Source organism: Falco rusticolus, chromosome 4 (assembly GCF_015220075.1).
Source record: "Falco rusticolus isolate bFalRus1 chromosome 4, bFalRus1.pri, whole genome shotgun sequence".
Classification (NCBI taxonomy): domain Eukaryota; kingdom Metazoa; phylum Chordata; class Aves; order Falconiformes; family Falconidae; genus Falco; species Falco rusticolus.
In genome coordinates, this window is record NC_051190.1 from 80,363,627 (window position 1) to 80,389,262 (window position 25,636).

General features: G+C 36.8%; 1 protein-coding gene and 1 long non-coding RNA gene across 3 annotated transcripts in view; one reads left to right on the forward strand and one right to left on the reverse strand.

The window, feature by feature from the left end:
* Positions 1-12,321, forward strand: part of LOC119146402 — a 31,390-nt gene extending 19,069 nt beyond the window's left edge. Inside the window, exons 2-3 of the long non-coding RNA XR_005103726.1 lie at positions 5,783-5,921; positions 12,131-12,321. This is a non-coding gene — a long non-coding RNA (uncharacterized LOC119146402). The remainder of the gene's footprint in view (positions 1-5,782; positions 5,922-12,130) is intronic.
* Positions 1-25,636, reverse strand: part of THSD7A (thrombospondin type 1 domain containing 7A) — a 287,802-nt gene that overhangs the window by 243,417 nt on the left and 18,749 nt on the right. The gene's annotated exons all lie outside the window — the stretch shown is intronic.

Genomic DNA, 25,636 nt, shown 5'->3' on the forward strand with positions numbered 1-25,636 from the left:
CAACTTATTCTGAGCCTTCCACTAATAAAGAGGTGCCACAAACAGCATTCAGAAGCAATGCATATGCAGTGAAGAGCTGTCATTTGCTGCCATTTACCACAAGAATCTGCAACAGATTGTACAAGGAAGCATCATGACACCAATCCAGCACCCGAAACTTATAACCAAGAATATGAATCCTGTTATTTGACTTGCAAACAGAAACCTGACTACTAAAATTAGAATGCCAGAAGTATCTCCATTTATTGTTCCAATACATAGAAGATCATGAGTTAAAATGAATGTTTTAAAGAGGGCCCTAAACAGATGATTTTCCAATCAGTGTAGTAATTTCAGTTACTAGAAGATACAAAACCCAGGAAAACGGGATCTTCCTCAAACTTTTTTTTTTTTTTAAGTAGCCTTGATGTGATGACCTCTTTTTCACCATATGATCCATTTTTATCATTCCTTGGCAAAAGGTTCGGCTAAGCATAAGTAGAAGCGTTTCTTTCTAGTTGTGCTCATTACCTTTGTCATTGTTTTATATCAAATTTCCTGTAAACTACAAAAATAATTATGTTATTTTACTGACAGCTGATAAAATGTAAAACTATCACTATTTTCACTGGGGTTTATTTGAGCTTTATTTTTTAATCATCATTTCATAAACCTCATATTCAATAAGAACATCATCTTTCAATGTTTGTTTGATCTATATCTGCTCATTTCCAAAACAAATGGTCACTGCTAGGGAGTTCTTTTCCATACAGATTTTTTCCACGCCCTATACACATTTCAGCTTTGAAAAGATTTTATAATACCTCATTCAATCACAACTGTTATACTAATACTACTATGAATGGCACATTTTTGCATTCTGTAATTTCTATGTAGATCCATTAAATAGTCCCAGATTACACTACCTAATGTTTACACCTTCTGTAGAGTTGAACTGTATGAATACATGCAGTTCAAGCAATTAATTTTCAGATAGCTAGCCCCACGTCACAGAAATTATAATTTTCTAATGTAAAATAGGACCAGAGTGTGTGCACACACACACACAGAGCATTTTTGATAGCTCACTTTTGCTTTTTCCTCTTTTGGTTATAACAGAGTTGGAAATTTTTTCATTACATTTGGGCATATTATGTGAGAAGTTTCCAGGCTTTTGGAAACCTGATCTGTAACGCACATCATATAAAGGGGGGTGGGGGGTGAATCAATCAACTGAACAGGAAAAAGTTATATATGACAGACATTACAAGCTCATTGAAAGAATCATTTATGCAATTAAATTCAAACTGAAGTATAAAGGCAAATCTTAAACTCCTAATTTTGCATATGTAACCCTGTCTTGAAATTATGCGTCTCGAATATGCTAGTAGTCCAAATCCACTTTGGATCTTTTCTCTCCTCATTGTCTTTTCCAACATTTACATGTATCTAATAGTCCTATCTGCAAATACACTTTTATTGTAACACAGGAAGAACGAATATTTTTACAACTGTACATTTTGTAAGCCACAGATAAATCAGAACAGAATAATAATAAGCTCAGAGATACCAATTTTACAAAGAGGCTTACATTAAATAAATAAATTTAAATCACAGAATTCCCACCACGGCTATAAACACTTTGGCAATGGAAGGTATTCTTTATATTTATTTACACAGTCTGTGACTCCTTGGCCCCAAGCAGGCTTTTATAGGGACATAACTACTGCCATATCTAAGCATCTTTAAATGACATTAAAATGAAAAATAGTGTAAATTTTAAAAAATCCATTATGAAATATTCTCTTTGGTAGAGATAGCAGTCCATCTTAACAGGGACAAATAATAACAGACAGCAGGGAGATGGGTGAAGGTTTTAGGCAAATGAGTAAAAAGGTATAATAAAGGGAACGCTATAAGCATTGCAGGGTCCTGATGCAACCACTACAAGTAAACTCAAAGGAAGAAATGAGGTTTTGTCCATGATCACTGTTCTGCACATGGGAAGGGGGCGGAGATTTTCTTTTCTAGCCTCCATAGTGACATTACTTCACTTCTGCCACTATGCAGAGAATTTCCATTTCTGTCATTTACAGCACACTGTACCCTTTGCCTAATTGTTTAAAGAAAATAAATAAAATACTTCCCCATAGGAAAAATGTGTTCTGCCTCCTTTTTTGTTATTTGGAGACATTTACAGCTGGCAGAAGGGCAAAGAGTGAGTGACACCAGTGTGAAAATTTAGAGTCACCATCCCAATTACTTTAAGGGTCAATATACATAAAAGAAAAGGGCAATCATCCAACTTCTGCTGTAGCATTTATACACAGCATTATATTGTGATTCTCCTTTCCCTCTGCCTTGGCTATACTTAACCAGAATGAAGATATGAAATATTTAATTCTCAGACCTTTTCATTTCCTTGCATCATTACAATTCCAGATCACTATCTACTCTGCTTTGTATCTGGTTTTGATGCCACTGAATGCCTGGCTTCAGAAAAGAGCGAAACAATTCCTGTGTGACTTTACCTAATGATTCTTTCACATTATACTTCAGGGACTGACACAAATGGAAAAAGTCTTGGAGATTGTACTCCGTAAAATACCACTGATTGCATTGCAATTTGAATGTAATTTGAAATTCACCGAGGACTTGGACCATAATTTATATTTGCCAAATATATGTTAATTAATTCTAATGACATTAAAATTATCTTCCATTTTGGTGCTATCATACGGCAAACAGAAATGAATAAAAAGCAATTCATTCTTACTAGATTCTATTTCATAGTACTTACAAAAGGATCTTAAATGATTAAATTTCACAATAATATTCCACAAGAAGAAAAGTTCAAAACCAGCTCTTCTACAGATCATGGAAATCAGTCACTTCAGCTCACTAAAAAAGTAAGTAAATTAGTTTTCAAATGTAAAAAAATCATGTTCTCAATAATAACTAAAAGAAATTTGCTTTAAGATATGATTATTAGTAGACAGGGTACCATCACTCAATTTCTGTTTGCATCCAATTTCTTTCTAGATTTGAGGGATTCAACAGACTACTAATTAACATTACCTACAATTATTTTTACGTTACTTGATCTTTTTAAGATCTAACTACAGAGATAATGAAGGGTTAAATGTTGTCATGTGGTCATACTTAGCATTAATTATCTATGTGTATGCATACACGCAGATATGGCTTAATGAAGCAGTCTTGTAACAATAATATTAGACTAAGTGCAATCTCTGTTATCACAGAGCCATTAGCAGATTCCTGCAAATTTATGATCTCAAAGGACACTTAAAAATTAATAACAACACAGTACAATTGTGTCCATGTCACAAAAGTCCTGGTACACTTTGCTGTTTAATTCACGTTTCACGACAGCACTCAAACCCAGAGTTGCTACAAATCATCCTTATGCTGAGCACTGCCCTCCTGAGCACTTACTTCAAAATGAGCCCTCCATAGTATTCATTGTCACTTTTCTTGGTTTTTTGACTGACATCTGTGTGTAGAGGACTTAATAGTTTTCTTGTGCACTGAAATGAAGGTATAAAACATATGTAAACCTGGAAAATACACCCTCATTCAGTGCTAAACTAAAATGTGCCAATCCACCATGCTCCATAAACTAAGAGTAGGCTTTTTGATAAACGTCCAGGGATTTAACTACAGAAATCATTAAAGTGAGTGCAAGTCATACAGCTAAAATTTACTGCCATAGAAAAAGTCATCTTTAGAACACACCTAACAAAATCTGAGTACAAGCTGTGGCACCTAAATACTTTAAATAAGCATTAGAGAAAAAATTGTTGTGAGGCTGCAGCATAAAGCTGAAGACAAAACACAGAGCTTTATGATGCCTGTGTCCAACAATCGTGGTAATATATTATATGCATCTTATAAGTGTCTAATTCTGTCTTCTATTTAATTTGACTACCTAAATTGTCTCTAAATGCCTATCTGCATTTGCATTTTAATGAATAATAACTGTTATTTATTCAGCACAGTCTATTTGCATCTCAGAGGTTCCTTTACAGATTAATATTACTTATTACCTAAAACAAACTATACATAAATATTCAGATTTGGGAATTACTAGCAAGCGAGCAAGACACATGGATAGCGTTATGATTTGGTCAGCCTGTCGGTCTCAGCTTTAGCTTTTGCACCTGGACTTCAGGAAGTTGCACTGCAGTTCCAGGGAAATGAAGAATTAAAGAGACTGCTCACAGAGATGCCTAAAGGAAGATTTCAATTTATGCCATTCTTGCCAAAGAAAGTTCTGTAAATCACCCAGGATAAACGAGTAGTAGTCACTGCTTTCCAAAATTATACTGATAGTAAAGAAAATACTGGGGTATATTGTGATCAAAAAGAAAAAAAAATTATATCAAATACCCAGGCTTGTGTAAATTTATGAACCAGACTGACCAGTATATATAGCGCCTTAACCATGCAAGTCCAACTAAGATCAGTGAGAATGTTCAGCATTAATTCCAGAAAGTGCTTTGCACCTGCGTCAGTTTGAATTCTGATTTTGACAGTTACACTTCAGTAGTCACTCCAGTGATTTCCTTACTTTGATTGGCATTCTTTACAATAATAAAAATTAATAAAAACCAAACTTTACTGCTATAGTAAATACAATTAGATATTTTACAGCTGTGGATACCTACAATATAAAGAAACAAACCTATGCAAGCACAGAAGTGACATTTGGATTTCATGTTCATGACTGTTCTCTGTCAGATCAGGTTTAAATGTCAAGCTTCTGTAAAGAGATTTTCTCTCTGTAAAAAGAATCTCTCTCGCCCATACATTTTTCTCAGGAAATTCATATTCCAGCACCTTAGAAAATACTTTGTATTCTTCTCTTATTTACCTCCCTGTTTCCTGGGATAAAGCTGACCCTAATCTAAACCAAGCACTCATGCAATGGGCTGCCCTAAATTTTAAAACTATCAAGTCAAGGCTGCGCTCTCTGAACCTACTGTCTTCAGATTAACCTTTTATCATACAGAGAATCTATCTAAAAATAGACATAAGGTAGATACCTAAGCCAGCCTCCTAGGCAATGCAGCTTAAGGATGAAGTCAGTCACTCTCCAAGCAGACATCTAGAATAAATGAAACACACCCTTAAAGTGCTTCTGTGTCTCCTCCAGCTGTAAGTGGATCTTACGCTAACTCAGCGATACACACCAACACCATAGGCAATGAAAATAGATCTGACCTTATGAAAGATAGTAACAAACGTTATAAATTTAAGGAGCTGGCAATATTTACACACACATTTTGCAAAGGCATTCTGCCTTAAGAAGGCTGCAGGTAGGGGACAGCACTTAAAGCCTAAAGCCAACACCATAATCTAATTAAGAAAGGCATTACAAAAAATTTCAAGAAACTTGGGGAAGATGAGAAAGAGTAATACCACTGGACAATGTATGGTAAAAGCTAGGAGAACAAGGATCATCCAAAAAGAAAGCTACAATCAAGCTACGTTATCCCTGGTTAGAGAAGGTTCTTAACAGCCTGGTCTAGAGATTTCCTTTAAATACAGGAACAGAGAAAGCATAGCTCTCAGAAGATTCAGGTCACTGACAAAACTCAAAAGCTAGATAAGACACTGGAGCTGGTAACGAGATTCATTATCATACGGTATAATGTTAAAACAACTTGTAGTTCTGTATTTTTGTAACTGGTCTCCATTATTACAAATGTAGGTTTTAAAATAAAAATTATTGTACCCAAGTATCTTGTCTACTGATGATCCCAAAATATCATTCCATCAGACAAAGCAAGACTCAAGAAGGAACCATCAGTGCCCACCAGCAAAGCGGCAGTGCAGACTCCCCGCCTAGTGCCAGCCTGGCAATCCACGCTGCTATGGCAAAGGCAAACAAGAAGAGCTGCTACACTGAGGCTAGCTTGGTAAGCCTATAGCATTTTGGCAAGAAGCAACATACAGAGAAGACAACCTACATCAGTCCCTTTATTACTTGCTTAAGGTTTACTTTTTATTGTCTGCAAGCTGTTACGTTTTGCTGGAACCTTAACTTACATTTCTTGTTTTCCAAACAACATTCAGTCCTACGAAGATGTGGTACACTGAGAAGTTATCGACTTAAAAATTTTTGTGATGTTTAAGCATAACTGTGTTAGCAATCTCTGGCTTAACTAAAAAATTTATGTAAGGTAAAATGCTAAGGGAAAGAAAAAATTCCATTGCAGCATAGCATTTTTTAAAAATCCTAGGCTGTTAACAGTGTTAGTTACTTTCCTATCTAATTATTTTTAAATAAATGAAGAAGTAAGTGAAGATAGGCCCACAGTGTTTCAAATATGTCAAATCACATAGCTGATAATGAAAGAGAGATAAAGAAATAAGATCAGAGTACACAGCAGATTTAAAGAAAGCATATAATCATTGCATAGTATGAGATGGCCTCTGGGCTGCAGTCAGCCAGGAACCCCTTTTAAAATTATTATGGTGATACAACGGAGTGTTTCTGGTTCAAAAAGTTAGAGTACTAATACCGAGTGAAGTCCTTGCCCCATTTGATTTTAATAAAGGATTAAGGCAAGGAGGTAGGTACGTGGGTTCCCTAGGGCCGCATCCCTAAGGCTTTGCACAGTGGTTCTGGGAAAGCACTGTCATTGCTGCAGAGTTTTCAGGATGGGCCTGCAGCAACTTTTTTGATATGCTGATAACTCTGCTAACATAAGAAAGCCAGAATAGATGATAAAGATCATGATGTCTGGAGACTATAAGAGAAATGGGACTTTAGTAAAGATAAGCCAAATATATCCTTGTAAACTGACAAAAAGGGTCTTAAACTAGCCAGCTTAACTCGATAACCACGAATACCAATGAAACAGTCAGATACAAAGGAACATTAAGCCTAAAAAGTGATGAAGAAAAAAGGTTAAATCATATATTTTAAGCTGTTAGCAGTTACTGAGAAAGACTGATTTCTGATGTACAAGACCATTACGTGGTTTATTCTTTTCTACAGAAGTGGGACACAATAACTTGTCTCCAGAGGAAAAAAAAGCATTTTAAAACACTAAAATTGAAATAAAGTAAATTTCCCAGTAAAGTGAATAAATAGAGCTAAAAAGACTATGTGATAGGAGGTACAGAGATGCAGATAGAAAGAAAACTGGGCAGATCTCAGTGGGCAGGGAAATGTCAAGGTCAGCTAAATTCATTTAAACATCCTTTCACAGGCTTCCCATGTAAATCCAACATTAACAAGAAAAAGAAATAATCTGCATAAGACCAAGGGCTATGACTGGAAATGGTAAAAATACACAAGTTCATGAAGACATTTGAGCCACATAAGAATGGCCAAGAGCTCCAAGTGCTCAGAAATTTGGCAGAAGCTGGAGGAATATTTAAAACTGCAGAAGCAAAAAAGGAATGTAGTAGTGAAAAGAGAATAAAAGAATCAAACAATGCTAAGACAAACAAATATATGATCTATAAATATCCAATTAAATGCATTTGTCTTCAAAATATGAAGCACTGAAGTCCAGTCCAGAACAGCGCTGGGCAGAAAAATTCTCTTCACATACATCAAATTCCTATGTTTTCTTGAAGAAAATGAAGAGTTAAATAAGAAAAAGCAGAAACAATACTTTGAAATTCCAGATACTGAAGATTTTTTCATGTTTTATAATCAGATGCATGCATACTTCAAAAACAAAAACAATTCCCTTTACCCCAACTCTTCTTCCCATGCACCAAAAAAAACCAAAAACCCACCACCAAAACCACGAGAACCCAAAGCCTCAACTACTGCATAGATAATTTCTAAAACAAGCAAAACCCACCAAAAAAAACCCACTGTTAAGTGGTCAAAAAATATATACGTTGCTTTCACCACAAACTAGCCTTGTTTTTCCCGTATTCTTCTATCCTTCCTTTTACATGCCGTGAATATTTTCATTTGAAGGTTTGCGTATTGAAATGCCTTGTTTATTGATTGACGCTGCTAAAAAAAGAGTCTATTAGCATTGAATAACATTAATTTAATCTTCAGTTAAGAATTCTTTATTTGTGCTTCATTGTGCTGGAAACTTAATACTTTTTTTTCCAAGCACAACCGCACCTAATCCTAAACAACATATACAGATGACAGTAGCAGAGTTCATTATAATAAAAACATTTTATACATTTGGCTTCCACACTCTCATTCAGCCAAATTCCAGGGAAACAGCATACAAAACATTTGTACCACTTCTTCAGAGAAAAAAAAAAAATAATAAAACCCACCAAAAAAACCTCACAACAATCCACTGATTGACAAGCATTTTAATCTGAGAATTTTTAGCTCTCAAACAATGAATTCTATCAAAAGGCCACATTATTCTGCAAGTTTTTGGTGTATACCTTTGTATATAACTTCCTCCCATTTTTACTTTTCATGACACACATTCAAAATAAAATTTAAAACAACCTATTCATCTTTCTAGTATGTTGACTTTATGCTTAACAGAAACCACCAGTAACTATTCATCCAGGCCAGTATCTGCAGATACAAAATGAAACAAATGTTCATCTTAGATTCTATTTAAAAAGAGCAAGCTTTTAAATGGATTTTAAAAGAAAATTAAATCAATTTTAAAAGAAAATTAAATTAATTTCTATTTTAGTCCGTATTGCTTGTATTGCTTAAAAAAAACAGAGAACACTTCAGTTTATCAGGTTTTAACACCTGTTTCTGAGTACAAGGACTCAGGGATATGAGCTATCCATACCTGTACAAGAAACTAAAAAGAAATAAAAAAATACAACCCTTCAGCATGGGCTACAATCAGAGGAGAACAGTGACTTACTTCTAAACCTGGTGTGCGCCAAGAAACACCCAGGAATACAGCATCAAGTCCATCATGTCACAACTTGTCCCTTTCAGGAAAAGTGCTAAACTGGAAGCACAGAACTAGCACTTCTCTCTAGGATGCAGGGCTTGAGATGTAATTCTCCAAGCCCCCTGCAGTGCATGACACAGAATTTCTCAGATCACTGAATATCCTTTTAAAGTATCAACTGCTGAACAAATAGATGGAAACAAGATCTTTATATATATATATTGACCATTGTTCCTTTCAGAATTCATGGGTTTCCTTAGCCCTCTCATGAGCAGTCTCTAAGCACCTCCCCCACAGTACAGTGTATGAAGACCACCCACCACCTTTGTTCCCTTGTCCTCTTTCACTGGAGAAGAAATGTAGGCAGCAGAAGCTTCTTCTAGGTTGTGCTGAATGTATCCTTCTAATGCCAAAAAGGCACAGAGTAACTTCTCAGAGACAAATTTTGTCTTTAAGCAGCAAAGGTATTTATTTCGTGCAATGTTGGGGAGCTAGCCGATTCGCACCGAACGAACTAGCTCCGAAGTTTTCAGTGAAAAGTTAGGTATTTTATACAGTTTCCCTGAGAGGTTACACTACATCTTTACATACATACTCATTTGATTTTGACACCCAATCATTCCATTCACAGTAGGAGGGATCTAGGTGGAGTAGACCTTTTAATTTTCTTTGTTCAATGATTTCCTGACTTGATGGTCTCCTTGTCTCCTTCAGGTGCCCACCTTATCTTTTCTAATTATTCAGAGTACATTCCTTTCTCAACACAAACAGAGCATCACCCAGAGCATTGTACCAATGTCATCCTGACTAATTTTTTTTTTTTTTTTTTTTTTTTTAAGACCTTGTTCTGTTTCACTTCTAGAGTTATGATGGTCTGAAGACCTTAAGCGAGGCAATGTTGGTGGCACAGGTAGCACCTTTTTCCTCCCAAACTGGCTGGGGAGTGAATGATGAATGATGTACCACTTATCTATAGGATGGATGTACTTATGTTTATCTAAAAGTTGGGAAACGTCCAAGGACCCTTATTGCTAACATGACGGGTGTAATAATTGCTAAGTCCTTGGATCTGTCAACTTTAAAAAGGCTATCTGGTCCTAAGTTCCTGTTGTTTATACAACGTGGCAAAGACAAGGACTTAGATCATGGTCACTAGTTCAGTGAGATATGTAAATGAGTTCCTGGAATTGTAATGAATATGTAAACGAATTCCTGAAAAGTTAATGAATAGGTATGAGTTGCTTGTATAAAGAGGGGACTGAAAAATCCCTACGGTGTGCATGACTTTGGCGGAGCAATCCCCCATGCACCCAGTGCTGCCAAATAAAGATAACCTCTGCTCACTCGAATATTGGTGAGTGATTCTTTAAAATCAGGAGAAGAAAAAAATAATAAAAATCAGTCCCTTTTCAGACACAGATCCAGCAAACTTCAGAGCTAATTGCAACTAGGATGTTGTTCTAGGATAGCATTTCTCTTTATGTAGTGATTTTTGTAATCATATACTTGTCTCTGCCATTAGGTTATAGAAAACAATGTCAGAAAAAAAATTATTTCTACCTATTTAAGAAAAGCGTGGGTCTGCAATTGCCATTAGTTCTTGTCTGTGTAACCATTTCAGACTCACCTGTGAGGAATTTTTATTTTCAAGGCAGGGAAGAATAGTATTTACTGTGCACAGCCCTGTTGTGCCAAAGGAACAAAGCACTGCCAGTAGCTAGCCAACAAAACCAATAGTCAACCAAGTTGACTGCAGTTCAATTTATCTGCAAACAGGTTTGGTTAGTTCAAAAATCCTTGTAACTCAGAGAAAGTTAAGAACAAACATGCTGTTTTCACAGTTTGAAGAGGGAATAACCTTTTTTGTTCTTGTAGTCCTTGCATGCTTGAAGACTATGATTAGCCTCACTTTTTAATCAAGCAAACAAAGCTAACATTTTTTTTAGAACATAATCATATAATCAAGGACAAACTCCAAATCTGCTACGTATTTTCTAAAATGCCCCCAAAAATGATATTCAAAAGAATTATTTCACACTTCTTTGGGAATATCAGCTAGCATTTCTCAGAATGGTCACTTTTATCAAGTCCCCAGTTAAGAACTTGCTCAATAAATTAACCACTCTAAGTAAACATTTAAAGCAGATGCTAGCAGAGCTTAGAGAAATTCTATTTTTAAAAGTCGTTAAACTTTAGATACTGTTATATGCTATTATATCAAAGTCAAATATGAAACTTTCTGAATGTGTGGCTCAGCATCAGACTACAAGTTTCATGTACATCTGGAAGCTGGTTGGTGTGGGATATGCAAAATAAAACAATTACGAAAAATTGTTGATCAAGGGTCATTTAGTTCTACTGTTATATTGAAGCAAACACTGTTGAAGTTACTAGAAATTGTGACAGCACTCTATAATCTGTGCAAATGCTCAGGCCAAACAATAACTGTGATACAGTGGTGCATGTTTTCACTGGCAAAAGCAAAATGACATAGAAAGACATTCCAAGGACATTTCTTTTTTAATGTCTAAAATGGCCTCTTGTGATTCCTGGAACTGAATGAACCTAGACAGGGTGTAAATAAGAGCAAAATCCTACCTCATGTCACCACAATTCACTACTACAGAGGAAAAGAGAAAAAAACAAAACAAAACACAACAGTTCAGTAGAAATAGATTATGTGTTATGAGTGCTTCATAGGAAAAGCCCTTCTGCAGCATGATTAGCACACATGATATATGCTTACCCCAGAGTCTGACAAGCCTTATGCCCTACACATTCACCTCTGCACCATTCCTAGAGATAAACAGCGATTTCTATTTCGCTAAGGAGGAATCTAGCACATACATGGGCTTGTTCTGGACAGGCTGAAAATACTGATCATGTGCACTTCTTTGCAAAAGCAGCAGGACCCAGATTTTCAAGCTACCTCTCCATTTAACGTGCCAAACATCAGGAATTCCAGACAAAAACTTTATTACAGAGCTAATAGAGACTCAGGGAAAAACTGTCATGTAAAGTTATATACTTACACAAAAAACTGTATGTATCACTTACATGTAATTTTTACTTTTGCTTTGCTTATTTATATAGGTCAGATGTTTAGCCCTGATCTGGAAATAAGGATCCCACAAACTCTACATAAGACTCACCAAAGTATCTCCAAGAGGGTGTCTCAGGCTATCAGGGGCTTATTCTTATTCTGTTTGAACATTTTTGCTCCCAATTTTGTTTGAAATCCGAAGTCTTGTTTGCCTTCTTTCTAGGGAAATTTACACCATCCCGAGGGGCCATCTTCTCACAGTGCTGGCAGGCAGGCAGCGTGCAGCTAAACTTGAGAAGGAATGCGTGTACCCAGACCCTCTGGAGTATGGCAGATACATCATTATAAAGGTATTATTTACACTTTCAATGCAGAACCAGCTCACACATCATGTTTGAATAGAACAGAACAGACTATTTTAGTTGGAAGGGACCTATGATGATCATTTAATTCAACTGCCTGACCAATTCAAAGCTGACAAATTGTCCGTATGTTAAGGGCATTGTCCAAATGCCTCAAACACAAAGACAGGCTTGGGGTATTGCCCACCTCTCTAGGAAGCCTGTTGCAGTGTTTGACCGCCCTCTTGGTAAAGAAATTTAATTGAGAGTCCAAAAAAACAAAATACAAAGCTTGTGGTGACAAATTTGGTATGTACAATACCCCTGGAAATAACAAAAACATTTAGCTACTTCAAGTAAACAAAGCTTGAAGTAGTTCCTGTGCCTGGCCAGGTCATCATATACCTTAGTTACTGTCAAGTGTTTTATATTCGATACTGCTTCATGGCATTTACACAGGTACCATGTAAAACATGCCAAATATTTCTAATTCATCTTCAAACCCAACACTGTCACTGAGTCTTGAAGACAAAGACAATTTAGGGCATCCTAAGAGCAACATGTTCTTTTACTCTCACCTGTTTCCTTCTCTGAAAGCCAGCTCACAGAAATCTATGTAGCTTTTTACCGCATGCTACACAGATGATGCCCAGTAAAACCAAGGCCAACACAGAATCTCTAGATGTGCCGAAGCAGCTACTAAACATCTCCTGAAGTGGGGCCATCTTCTGCAAAAGAAATTCCTGTCACAAGACATTAATTCCTCCCTGGAAGTTTCTAATCCATTAAGATCTTGGCACTAACATTCAGAATCTACTCTACAAAAGGCCAAATTGTATTTTACGAGCTACCATAAGAGTTTTATTCCCCTGGAACAACAGAGATCAAGGTCCAGAGCAATATGCGTAAGAGCATGCTCAAGGAGATTTGGCCAGTTCTGTAAGGCAATACTGAATATTCACTAGAGGAAAAGGCAGAATGACTGTCCCAGTTGCAATTAGCTAACCTCTTAAAGTGTAATATCTTGTGCTGCAGCATGCTTCAATGAAGGCAAGTAACTATTAACAGAAAATATTTTTTCCCCCCTAGTGTATGCAATGAGAACTATAGATTCCAGTCCTCTGGACAAAGATAAATACTAGGCTTATCACTAAATGTCTGAGCCGTTGGTCTGCCTGGCAAATTTGAAAGCAAGAATGGATGTTCCTCTAGCTCTTCTGTTTCCTGGCATCTACAACTAGTGTACCAAGCTGAAAGATTATGTCATTTATACTTCAGATAAATCTACAAAGCAAACATGGAATTAAAAATAGTTTTGGCTGTCTCAAAATACCACCTTGAACAAAATGCACAATTAGCCATAAAAAGAAGTTAATGGGCTTTAAACAGGGACCACAAATTCAATTTCTTCAAAACCGCTTATGATTTAAGACCCGAGTACCAAGAAGCTTTCAACTTCTATCATGCATTTCAGTCAAATATGGTCTTGTTTTACTGTTAGTTACAACAAAGACACTGTTATCAAGCTACTTGCACCACAGTGCAGTTCTCTTGTATTGAATTGTTGGCAAGGACCCCCAAAACCCATGAAGGCTTTCACTCCACAACCATTGTGCACAGAGATAAATCTGATAGCAAACATATCTTGTTACACTGGAACCATTCTCTCAGATTCTCTCCTTCAACGTAACCTTACTTGCTTTCACAGGTTTTTTTAAGTCTTCCAACAATGACTTCATATAAGCATTGTAAGTGGCCTAACAACAAATTGTCATGGCGATTACCTCTCACAAAAGCAGGGAAACCACTGCACAAATATCTCACACAACATGCCTTCAAATTAGACTTCTGTACGTGTAGTTTTAACACCTGTCTACCCTTTTCACAATATTCTTATTTACACAAGTCATATATTGTTTAGCATTCTTAGATTAGGATCTTCTACAAGAAATACTATATATAGGAATGGACATATGGGACACTAAGGCACAAGAAAAGCATATAAAACCAGATGTTTACATCTAAAACCATATAGTGCAAGTATTAGTAAGAAAGAAGCCTGAAAGACTCATATTAGTACTTGGAAATTTGTGTGAGAGAATGCTACCACATCTAGTGCATCTGCGATTTTTACAGTTTCTTAACAAACTGCTAATTCAGGAACAGAGGTTCCAACCAAGTGTTGAAAAAGTAACATTAGCTTAAAACGCGAGGAATTAAAATGTATTTTCTCCTTGTCAGAATGTAAATTTAGGCCAGAGGTCTGCTTTTTCTCTCCCTAGGGAAGGTTTAGAAATGCTTATTGTCCCATTTTACTCTAAAAATTTAGCCCATAGCAATTTGCATCTGTTATGGTGGATACCTCGTATTGCTCACATATCCAGTCTAGGTTACTTTACTGGAATTCCTTTCAAGATTTAACTGATCAGTATGAGCATACAGTCTTACTCTGGCTACAGAATTAACATTCTCACCCAAACCAATTCTCCCAGTGAGAGGGTTTTTTGTTGGGTATACAAAGGACAATTCACCACGCATGAAAAAAAACCAAAACCAAACCAACCCATAATGTTCATTTCCATTACACACATCCTTGTGATTTCATGAAAAGAGTGAATAATACATAAGACTATTATTCTCAATGAAAGAATATATGTTAACAAAGCATACTAAACAAATTCTGATCTCTACTGTATCCATGCAGTCCTGCTGGGTGCACTGAAGCTGACTGAACAACCATAGACACACAGTTTGGCTCATGGAGGGTATTCACACTGTCTAGCTAAGATATATAACATCAGTAAATCTCCTCTAGGGTGCAAGCCAAGAGTATTGCCAATAAAAATCAGGTTCTTGTCTTCAAACATAGTAGCTAAAATAACTATGAGATGTAGGTGATGTGAATAGCTCCCAAAATCAATGTGGAAGAAACCTCACTATTATTTGAGATTAGTTATAGTCAAAGACCACAACAAAACTTACTAGCCAGCTTCCACTTTGATATGCCTATAAGATGACTTCAAGGGTTTTTTTGGTGAAATTGAACCTCATATGAAATCATCAGTTTCAATGGTAGGACAGACTGCTTGGATTTTACCTACTTGGTCTTTTACTTCACATGAATGATTATAATCTCTATTTGGCTTTGTCATCCTAGTAATCTATAACCCCATAACATGACACACTTCATGTTATCACAAATAGTTGAGAGGTAACAGAAAATAAATTTTACTCACATTCATTAATCTCTTAAATGATAGGCACCTCCTATTCACACAGATCATCTAAAAGGGGGAAACAGTAAATTCTATCTTACAAATCGTAATACAAAAACGTAACACAAAATGTGACATGAATTTGTCACAGGATCTGCAACAGCCCTAGACCTATCTTGTCAAAAAGCCTTGAGCTACTCAGAAAACTCGAGGTAATTTTCTAATACCCTAGAGCATGACTGTATCCTTGTATTACTTCTCTGCTAAGCAGAATCATTAGCGAAGACAAATTCTTCATATGCATTTAAAACTATTTTTTTAAAATAGAAAATATTACACAATACCATAATTTCCATTAAAAAATTCCAAATGCTTCACTTTTTTGCTCTTTTACAGATTGCCTACCATTAAAAATGCACATAGTCCATTTACACAAAATGCTACATTATTTTAACCTATTCAGTGGGAGCACTGACAAGTTTATTGATTGCTAAACATGAGATTCCATGTCAACCTTCTTACCATCCAACAGGCAACTAATGACAACTGAGTAACAAAATATTTTGAGTTACTGCACCAGTGGCACAGGGTTCTATATATACATTGGATTTAACTCAATTTCACCATCCTCCCGCTACCTCGATCAAGGACGGAATAAATAGCAAAGCTAGCTATATAACTCAGTTCCTTCATATTATTTAGGGCTTAATATATCATGCACATAACTGTGTTATCTGACACTCTTCCAGGGAAGGGAACACAATGCAACACAGATTACTGTAATATTTTCCATTCAGAAATGTGTTTATCTGTGTAGATCTCTGGCTCCTCACTTGGAGGGTCAGGAAACCCCCCCGGAGTGACAAGCCACCAGGAAGCAGAGCAGGGACCACATCCAGGAAGAGATAGCTGGGGCTAGGGACAGTGAAACCAGATGAAGCCCACAGCTGCTCAGACCCTGGTGCTACTTCTGTACATTTTCGCAAGGCTGGCAGGACACTCACAGCTGGGAAGAGCTGAGAGGTGACGACGTGGATTTTGGCAGCCACTGGTGCCCCAGCCCTTGTTCAGCACTCCTAGGTGGAGCCTCTCACTGCAGCATCATCCTGAGCCTCCACCTGGGGGTCAAGTGGTTTCCTGCTACAATGCCCAAGGTCACAGGTAATGGGCATGGACACAACTGCAGGGACAACAAATAGTTTTCAGGCTGGAAAGGCTGAGCTGTATTAAAAGAGTATCAGGAAAGTGTTGAACAAACACTCCCAGTAGAAGCTATCTTTATGCAGTTATTCCCATATTACACGCTGCAAAACAGTTCATCCCTGATGTGTATTTATCATACAACCAAACATTCGAATTGGACTAAAAAAAACCCCTCTATTCTATATAAGAACTCATAAATTAGTATTAATGTGATGGCATACACAGACTTGCTTTCCTTCTCCACTTGAGTTTTATAAAGTTAAGTCCACATCTAGAATAAGGAATTAAAATTTGTGAATAAACTGTTTAATACTGTTTGTAGTTAGCTAGGAAATACACAGGCGCACACAAACATGTACATACATGCACCTGCTTGTCCTAAGGATGATTGTATAAAATCATTAGGATCATAAAACAGTTTCTACTTGTGTATTTTGGTTTTAGTCACTCTATAATAGCTAGCAGGACAAAACACCTTTATCTCAAGGCTTAAAAATTAGAGTTGTTCTATACACATTCTATCACACAGATACATTAAAAATATACTCTGTAACATATCAAGACATTTTTTCTTTTACTACACTTCAGAAAATATTTAAGAAAGAATTTAATTACAAAAATGTTTTTGGCTAATAAGCGCATGATACTTCTCATTAAGGTAAGCAGCTTTGCCAGTTTGAAAATTCTGTATTTGTCAGCTGGCACTGGATAACTTGCTAAACATCTGCCAAATACATGTACTGAACAGTGCACAATCATTAAGTCACTCATCGTTACAGTGAACAAAACTGCTGAATGTACCCTGAGTGTAATATTCTACAGCCAATAACTTTAATCAACACTTAAAATGATAGCATTACTCTAAATGAACCAAAAAAACAAGCCAGCAGTCTTGCTGTCTTGTTCTGAACACCGTTTAATGCTTCTTTTGCAAAGTTTAATTTCAACTTGTCATGTTTATATACATAATTACTAGTATTTGGTGATACTACGGATGCAGGTGCCAGGAAAATGAGACAGGCTGTGCTAAGATGTAATCCAGGGGTCTGGGCAGAGTAATCAGCTATTGGTCAGCATCACAGAATTGGTTAAAAATTTCTGCCTTGAGCTCTGGAAAAATTAACCATTCCAATTCGGTATTTAACCTATAGAGTCTCATAGTACTAACTCAATCCAGACACAGAACAGGTACACATCAAAATGTTAAACTATACTTGTTATTCTGAAACACAGGAACACATGAAAAAAAATTTTGTTCATCGGATTTATAAGCACAACACAGATTAACTTCAGGACATGCATACCATTGCAAAGTACTACTGCAATCATTATCTAGATCAATGCAAACAGCTCTTCACAGCAGCACTTGGATGAAACATAAAAGCACTAACAAAAGATGCCATAGCCAAAACTCTGGACAGCAAAAATATGAACTTCAAAGGATAATTTGCTCTATAGCAACTTGAACAGAGGAGATGGACACATCCTATGAATGGAAAACATAAACAAGCTTTGTGTAAGATATTTGTGCAGTACATTGATGAATGAAGCCACAAGGTATTTAACATAAAGGACTGATTGATTCTATATACGAACCTTACAATCAAATTGTTCTTATTATTTTCAATCTCTTGGGGAAAAAAAAAAAAGTTTGAGAATACAAATCAACTCTAAAGTATAGAATTTCTAAAGTCTCAGTTTGGAGAAATATTTTTATCACAATGCCATCAAAAAAATCTTAATACTTTTAGTATCCATGCCACATTACCCAATACATCTCTGTCCAATGGGAGAAATAATTATGAATCTTCTGCTTTTATGCATGATACAATTTAGAAGTTTAATGTTCTAAATCAAGCTACTTGACTACCATTAAAGTTTTCACATCAGTCTTGTGCTTGATAGCCTGGGAAAGAAACTATACACAAGTTTCAAAGTGACACTCCATCCCTCTGAAAAAGGATATTATATTGGGATTTTCAAAAGTTCAGAATTCCTGTCTGCCACGAAGAATTCAGACAGACTGCGGCGGCGGGGTGGGCCTGTTTTAGAGAGCTATAACAATTAAGAAATGAATCTATCACAGAACAAATCTTATGCAACACTGACTTAGGTCACAGTTAGAATTCCATGCGAAGGAAATCCAAGACTTGGTATCTAAGATTTCTCCAAGAGCTACCTCACGTGTGAAGCCTCAATAAAAGCAAATGCCACTGAGCGACACATTAGTTGCAAACTACTGGAATAGGCTCGCAGTAATTTTAAAGTCATGAGGAACGTGAATGACACAAAATGTGCTATTTAAAGAATAGGTAGATACTAATATTTAAGAACAAATTCAGTACAACAGGAAATTTTAAAACTTGCATTTTTTCCCAGGCTGGATAAAACTTGTTTGTAACAAAGAAAAACGCTGTATAACTAACACACGCCTACTCAGCCCTTTGAAACAGGAACCAAATAAATGGTGTTATTCTAGGGGGAGCAAAAACAACCTAAACCAAAAAACAGCTTCAGCATGAAAAAAAAAAAATCTTCTGTCAGGTACAGAGTGCCATGCCTAACAGTTTCCAGAGGAGCTGTGCCTGCAGCTCAGCGACACAAACCCTAGCAGCTGCCTCCCAGCACCAGCAGCTCCGTAGCTGTGGCCCCTGGGAGCACCACGGGCTGCGCAGGTCAGGCAGGGTCCTGTGCAGCTCCCACACCTTGCGCTGGCCTTCAGGCTGCAACAGGTACACACCGACCAAAATTCAAACCCAGGGCAGCCTGAGCTGATCTGTACGAGCTGCCCCTGTACCTACGATAGCACTGCGGAGAGGTCTTTGAAAGGTATACTACAGGCATCTGCATTTCAAACTTCCTGCAGCCTTTCTATTACAAATATCCATAGTATCAACCTTTGTGTAAAAGCTTCACATGTTTAATCTTATGTCACAATCAGATGTCAATCTCACAGAATTAGACCTGTTCAGTGAAATATTGCTACCTTATTAATACAAGCAATAAAGTTTTGCTTCTACCCAAGTTAAGCCCTCTCTTTTTCTACTGAATTTCAACTAAATTATAAGAAATAGGCCAGACTGCAACATAATAGAAGTCAAGACATACTATTACCTTTATATGGAGAAAAACAGGCGGTAAGCAGGAATTAGATGGTTTTAACTGACCATAAGCATTTTATAGAACTAAAGGTTAAATAATCTACCCACATGGACATCTGGAGTGTCTCCCTTAAAAGAGCCCTTTGAGGATTACTCTGATCTTTTGTGATTCATTTCAGAAGCTCACAGTTCATAAAGTAACTTCTTACTAGCATTTAAAAGAAGCATAATTTTTGAGGAAAGCTGTCCGGTACATGATGCACGATCTCAGGAAGCCTGTTTGACAGGGTGCTGAAGGAGAGTAACACTAGCTCGGTTTTATATTCCTGCTCCGAGCACAGCCCATAAAGGCAGAAAACTATACTTAGGAACAAGCAGATCATCAAGGCATAGAAAAGTTACGGGGTTTTTTCCACCTCCAGCAACACAACCGCCAAAGGTTTGCTGCCTTACCTAGTCAAGAGACTGCAAAGAGGGAAACACTAATGATTTGGCTTCTCTTCAGCTCATATAGCTTTTACTACAGGAGGAGCATCTCCTCAGAGAATGAGAGCCCTTCACCATGCCCTGTGCTGGCAGGAGAAGCAGCAAGCCCTGCACTCCAGGTTTATCACTCTGCCCCACTTGGCATCTCCATCCTTCCTTCCACTTCAACCCGTAGAAGGAGGCAGGACACTGTCTCTCTCCTTAAGGAACCAGAGATTTACTCCATCACAGAAAGACTTTCCTTTCCGAGTTTGGGATGTGAAATGTAGAGCGTGAAACCTTGACTTGGGGACACCTATTTTAGCACTTACTAACTAACCCATCTTTTCCCCACTAAAAACTGGTTTTAGAAAACACCTCAGTGATCAGACTAAGGGGGGAAAAAAGCATGACTTCATACTGGTGATCTATTATAGACCTGCTAGCCAGAGAAGTGGTAAGACATATAGAACAAATAGATAAGCTCAGATGCAAACAAAGCTATATGACTTGCTGTGCAACCTGTGACACATCCCTGCATCTCTTTGCTGTGCTAGGCTGCCAGAAACTCAAAGGAAAAATAGCACACGCATCCTCCACAACCCCAAAGGTAATTACTCCATCTCCCACACCTTTCAACTCCTGTCACGGTGTCATTTCTCCCTCAGTGCCCCACTGCCAGGCTGCCTCCCACCTCCTCTGCAGATGCTGGAAGTGGGATCACTCCATGGATTTAAAGCATGGGTCCTGCTCTGCTGCACTTTCAGACCAAAATTGACATTCTGGTTTTCCTGATAAGCATTCAGGGAGACAAGGCTGCAACTAGACAGTCCATTTCTGTTTCCGTCCTCCCTTCACTCATCCGATTTTTTTCCATCATAGATCTCTTACCTTCCAATCATTTCTTCTGAGCATACAACCACACAAAGACAAGCCATGTCTTCAGTCTCAGATGATTTAGAACAAGGTTATTTAACTACTAAATCATCTCCACTTAAGATTTCAGAGAAGATACAAGAACATGAGAGGTCTGTTAAAAAAAGTCATCACACACAACCTACAAAACACAAAATAAAAATCAGTTATTTATCAATTCACATTGATTTTGGAATCAGACATGGCTGACATGCAACTAAGAGGTAGACATGACAATCTCAGTTTCTCCTAAAAGTCAATCATTAATCTTACAATTTCATCAGGTGATTGCAGGGCCGCTACACCATACAAGACAGAATGCAGAAACACAGAATAGTATTGATCTTCATCAACAGGTGAAATGAAGTCTTAAAATCCTAAATATAAGCTCTCTTCTATTAGAACAAAGACATAGCTGAAAAGTTTTCTTTTTCTTTCTTGCTTTTTTTCCTAGAAAGACTTGGAACACTTGAATGGAAGAAATGGGCAGCTTAACTCTTGACATGTCCACTGTGCACTCACTAACCAGCTCCAAGGCTCACATGCACAGATGTCCTGTGCATTTGCATAAATTTCAATACTATTCAGCATTACTTTATACTTACTTTGTACACAAATTTATCAGAGCACCACATGGCAATCAGTCCTGTCCATGTGGGACATTAGTGACTACACATGTGGTGCAAAGGACATACCTGCCATACTGCAGACAGACACAAACACAACTCTCAAGCCTAAAGCACACTCAGCTAATTATTTCAGCTCAATACATGTGCTTAAACTAGAAACACAGATTAGGAAGCAACAGTTTCCTAGCTGGGAAATAAAATAGGCTCAGGTACTTTGTTCCTCATACTTTATATCACATATTTTGAGAATTAATGAGAATTGAATAAAATTTACACTATTATTGGTATTCTGGTAGAAATGTTCCACAACAGTATTCCGCTTCTGTTTTAGAAGTAATGAAAATAAAAAACACAGTTTAGTCTCACTCTTTGATGAATTAGCACCAAGGGCTGAGTAAACGTTTGATCAAGAAATGTCCTAAACCATAAACTAATAAGATGCTTTCATTACTATCATCTTTATAGTATGGCTTGAAGTCTTGTATTTATTTGCCTGGGCAATTGGTCGGCGGTCTATCTAGTTATTTGTATAGAGGAATGTGCATTTTTCAAAACCAATTAGGTTTAGAGAGTAAACCAAGACAAACAAGATTTATTAGATTATATCTAGATCTAGATTAAATCAAGGTCTAAAAACACTTTGCTTCAATTAGACATGCCAGGTAACATTATTCTTCTCTTGTGAAAAACATTTCATGGCTACAACAAGAAGAGTAGTAGATTTTAATAAACTTCAGGTACACCCAATGGAAGCCACAGTGTGATCCGTTTATATTCTGAAACAAGAATTAATAAAAAGCTGCGTTTATTGTTAAATAGTACAGATGTATTGAAAAGTTTATGCCTACACTAACATGTAAGGCACTAAAGACAACACAGTACTGATTAAATACAATTCAGTAGAGCTTTTGTATTATCTAATAATTTTCTTTCAATTACATGTTATTAGAAATTAAAACATGCGCAGGAAGGGAAGGGGGACAAAATATTAAAAAAAATAACATGTAATGTTAATAATACTTATTAGTTCAGTGCTGCTAGTACAACATTCAATAATTGCCCAGTTTTCCATTACTTTAAAAAATTTTACTCATGCTAAATTGTGCTATGTTTTGAACTGATATGTCAACATACGCTAAGCAAAACAAAATGAACAAAAAAAAGTAAACCACAGCAATTTAAACTGAAAAAAAAAAAACACAAAAAAAACAAAAAAAACAACAAAAAACAACCACCACACAACCAAAAAAACTGCTACATCTTCTCTCCTATAGATGGCTGTTGCCTAATAACAACTTTTGTTTCAGATCTTCAAAGTCAAGCAGAGCTTTTCCGGGACAGCATGCCCTAATTAAATTCATTTGCAGTGGCCCATTTTTAAAGATTCAAATTAAACAATTTTTTTTGGTAGTTGAATGACAGTTTCTAAATTCATTTATTATGCAAGAATAATTCTCCATGGACAGTAACTGAAATTTCTGTAAAACTGTATTAACAAACACTGAAATATAACTTATACTTCTTAATTTCAGCTATATATGAGGTCTGCAAAACCTTTCTGCTCCTGAGTGACAACAGAGTGGCAATGCCTCAGTTTCATAGGACAGGATCCTTCCTTGAAAGGTTTCCCTAGCTGAATTCCAGCCATGGTCAGGAGTGAGCAAAAGTACTCTTTTTCCAGACTACAATATACTACAACACTTCCTTACTTTTTTCTCTTTGTGACCTTCAAGGAAACCATACTATGGTTTACTGGCTGACAGTGATAGAGAAGAGTTTAGTAAAATCCCTTTTTGCAAGCCTTTGAAAGAATTTAGCCTGGATGAGGTATGCATTAAAAATTAATAAAAAAAAAGTTAACAAAAAAACAACAACCAAATCTAAGTCCCATCTGGAAAGAGTTAAAATATTGAAAACAGGCTGCAGCATCATTTCTGAAGTAACAGCGGTGTTCTTGCTGGTGATGTGCATTTAACAGTTGTGAGTCTACAAATGATAGGTTCAATATCCCGGTCACAACTTGGGAATTCAAAATTTATGAGGAGCCATTTTGCTGAGTATTTAAGTACTACAAATTATTTTTTTTTTGGCTTGTATTTAGGTTTTATCAAAAATACTTCAGTTACAACATTCTTTCAGCTTTTTGGCAATCATGGGAAACCTTAAGACTCAACAATACTAACTATGAAATCCCTGTAAGATTTCATACCAATTCAGAGTTTTACACCTTTGATTAAAGCAAAAAAAGGAGAGAAATTGAATATGTTAAAAGATTTAACAATAAAATCTAAACTAAGCTAAAACTGAAAGGCTTTCAGTCATTAAAAAGGCATAATTTTACGTTGTTAATTACTTAGGAGACAACCTGAGAGTCAAGGCAAGCAGAATTTGGGTCTAAAAACAGAGTATTATAGCCTTAAAAGTGATACCAGTAAGATGGCAAAATGAATTTTATACTCCAATTCATATTTCAGCAAGAAACATACACAGCTTAAGTGGTTTGTGGTGTATGAATGATTTATAGTGCATGAAACAGTGCTGGAGATTATAAAAACAACTGTGAAAACGAGACTAAAAATAAAACCTTTGAATGACAAGGATGGTACTCTCTCTTGCATATTGTCAGTCAAAAAGAAATAATATCCACAACTACCTGTGATTTCTGATACAACTTTCAACTTAACTTCTTTTATGATCAAATTGGAATACTTACCTTAAAACACTCTGTGGTAGCAAAGACCTCAAATGAAGCCCACATTTCCTGGCACTCGTTTTTTATAACAGCCTGCTCTCAAATTCTTACATACTTTCATTCTCACGTTCCTTCCTGACAAACTGATAGAATTTATTTTTGTAACTTGCGGGACTATATGGAAGACAATGCAACGAACAATTAAGTGTTAACAGGGCTCTCTGAGACTTTCAAAGGTGTTTCACAAACATGTAAGGGTTTTTATCTGTTTTGTTGCCATTTGTTAAGGGGAAGAAGCCTCACACGTTCTGACAGTTGATCAACAAAACACGCTTTTGAGGGCTCTGCCTCAATACTAGTTTGTCACTTTACCTAGCAGAGAAAGGGCTTTTCTTTTCAAAGGACAAAGCCCGAACCCCCTTGAGTGTTTCCACCAGGGATCCAGAGTCATCTCAACAGAAATACCCTGAAAGCCACCTTGTGCAAGAGACCTCACTTCTGGAGCAGCTGCCTCCCACATGGCTCCCATCAGTGGTACCACACGGGCAGCCAGGACCACATCCCCCAGCCCGCACCACCGCTAACACCTGCTCTGGCCAGCCCCTCCCAGGGTCTGCTCTGGAACGACTTACCGTAAGACACACAGTGCCACATCTTGGACTTTGCAAGTTTGGGGTGAAAAATGTTGATAGGTACTGCTGCGTGAACAGCTCGCTCAGTTCTCATGATTTTGTGAAAAAATTCATTTTCCCAAATGTGTCAGTAATATAATGAAAATATCCACAGGATTTTGACTAGAACATATAGAAGCTATAACACATCACAGATCACCCTTTTTAAAATAAAAAGTACATTTTAAAGAAATCCACCTCATCTACGATGAGCTAATCTAGGAAACATTTGTATTGCTGTGACATTTCTTCGCAATCAAAATCATTTCTGTAGTCGTGTTGATCTCAGGGCCAGGAGCTGTCTGCTCTGATCAACTCAAAGGGAATCTGCAGAGCAGATCCTAAAACACTTCAATGTTATGCTCATTCTTTCCACATTGCACTTTTTACCAGAACCCAATTTACTAACACGGTTAGACTTCAGAAAAAAAATAAATAAATCATAGCTCAATTTACATTGAATAAAATAACCAAAAATCTATTTGAGTCAAGTTTCA